This window comes from Erinaceus europaeus (assembly GCF_950295315.1).
Source record: "Erinaceus europaeus chromosome 6 unlocalized genomic scaffold, mEriEur2.1 SUPER_6_unloc_3, whole genome shotgun sequence".
Taxonomy (NCBI): Eukaryota; Metazoa; Chordata; class Mammalia; order Eulipotyphla; family Erinaceidae; genus Erinaceus; species Erinaceus europaeus.
In genome coordinates this window covers 888,486-890,615 of record NW_026647136.1, presented here as the reverse complement: position 1 = coordinate 890,615, position 2,130 = coordinate 888,486, and the positions used below count along the sequence as shown (strand labels likewise).

The 2,130-nt window shown below is 44.1% G+C and overlaps 1 long non-coding RNA gene across 1 annotated transcript; it reads left to right on the top strand.

Annotated features, from left to right (window-relative positions):
• The first annotated feature begins 650 nt into the window (after positions 1-650).
• On the top strand, positions 651-1,894 carry LOC132536171 (uncharacterized). The gene is made up of 3 exons (XR_009547839.1): positions 651-695; positions 1,163-1,204; positions 1,860-1,894. It is a non-coding gene; the product is annotated as an uncharacterized LOC132536171 (long non-coding RNA).
• The last annotated feature ends 236 nt before the right edge of the window (positions 1,895-2,130 follow it).

The window sequence follows — 2,130 nt, the reverse complement described above, 5'->3', positions numbered from 1 at the left end:
CAGCCACTGTGATAACCCCAGTGGCAATTAAAACAAAGTGACATGGAAAATACATCTTAACTCTTTCAGTCTCATAGAAAATATATTTAACTGAACTTATAATGCATGAGTTATTTCATTAGTATCCTCAAGCACTTTCAGGGTGACAATAATTACCTAATAAGTTAATTACAATTTTCATACAATTAATAAGGGAAATATGATCATGGATCATTATGATTAACAAATAAGACACTACATGGAAAGATGCTAAATGAGTGCAAGGTTCTCTTAGCGAGCTCATAAATATAGGAGGGATATCTAATTGTTCTACAATGTTCAGGAAAATGGCTGTTTTTCTCCCACTGGTAAGGAGTGTTCAGGGACATCCTGGGCCGGGCTCCAGTCAGCACACAGCACACAGGCCCCAGCCCTCCCTCTGCTGTGCTCTCAAGCTCAGAGAGCAAGGAGCCACAGAAACACACCCACCATCTCCCCAGGAGAAACCCAGCTGCTCCCAGAATGCTGGAGATGCAAGCTAACTGCACTGTACTCTGTTCCCTCTCCAGGTTCAAGGGTCACTTCAGAATCAAGTACTGGGTGGCCCTGCTGGACATTTGGGTGGCACCCAACATGAAGAAACCCAAGAAAGTCTCAAGAAACCTCCCATTGCTGGTCTTGGGCTGGGCTGACCGCAGCTTCGTTGTCTCTTTTAAGTAAGACTGCAGCCCGGCCCTCTCGCCTCATGACTCTCAAGGGGGAGCACAGCTCCATCTGGGGGTCTATTAGCCAAACGTGTGCTGACCCCCTCAAAAACATCTGTGTGCTGTCAACTGTCCCCAATGGATCAGATTCAGGCAAACACATACAACTGCTAAGCCCTCTGAAGGTGGCGACAAGGGGCTTGAACCCATGTCCTTGTGCATGGTAACATGTGCAGTTAACCACCAGTATAACTGCCCAAGCCCCAACACAATTTATCCTCCATCTAGAATTTTTTCTTTCCAACCCAGCAAGCTGTCTGTCAAAGAGCAGGGCCCTCACCACCCAGTAACAGGACAGGCCTCCAGACTCACACAGTCCCACCAATAACCAACACGTCGATGTTTACACTGGCCAGAAATCACAATATGTTTGTGTGAATTTTATGCATTCTAACTTTCTTTCTCCTCTTGGATTTCAGATCAGCTGAGAGGATGGAGCAATGGTATAAGGAGCTTTGTAGGTATGTCATTAGTTCACATATTTCAAATCATTTCTTAAGAATATTCTGTTTATTTTATCAATGAGAAAGGAGGAGAGAGAGAGAAAGAACCAGTTATCAGTCTGGTACATGTGCTTCTAGGGATTGAATTCAGGACCCCATGCTTGAGAGTCCAATACTTTATCCCAGGCCATGGTACTTCAAATCTTCAAGTTCTCAGAATGCAGAGTCCTAGCAGTCAGTGCTTCTCCCTCTTGTCCCCCTTCTCTCCATGCTGTGATGGGAGCTAACATCACCCCGGACCATGTATTAAACTGCCATGTCTTAAGGGCAGGTTTCTCTGTGGGGTGGTTGGCAAAGCAAATGCATCTGCCAGCCCTATAGGCCAGGGAGATTCTGGCCTGGACTCCAGGCAGGAAAGCTGTGAGGACGGGATCTGCAGCCCTGGCCTCAGTGACCTGACAACATAGATTTTTTTTTCTTTTTCTGGTATCTCTCCATTCTCCAAAAATACATTTGCATACTGTTTCTCTCATTAGATCTTGCATATATCTTTAAAAAGTTGATATCTTGAAAAAGTAGCGGAAAATACTGAAGTAATCAGCCAAAACATAAGTTGATTAGAAAACAAGCTAACAGCTATTCTTCTGTTTTGGGTCACTATGGACTTGATTAGCAACATTTACAGTGAGAACATGGACTATGTGGACGCCATGCTAGAGTATGCAGACGACATCAGTGTAAGTGTTTCTAAGACTAGAACGTACATGTCCATTCCAAGCTCCTGCCTTCGACAGAAATAGATCTAGAGATGACGTAAGAATCCAGAATGTACCAGACAGGAAAGTGTATTTCCTGCAGACACAGAAAAGGAAGCTGGGACTATATGCAACAATAATTAATTTGACTTAAACATGGAGAGAACATGGCACCTGAAATGTCACGAT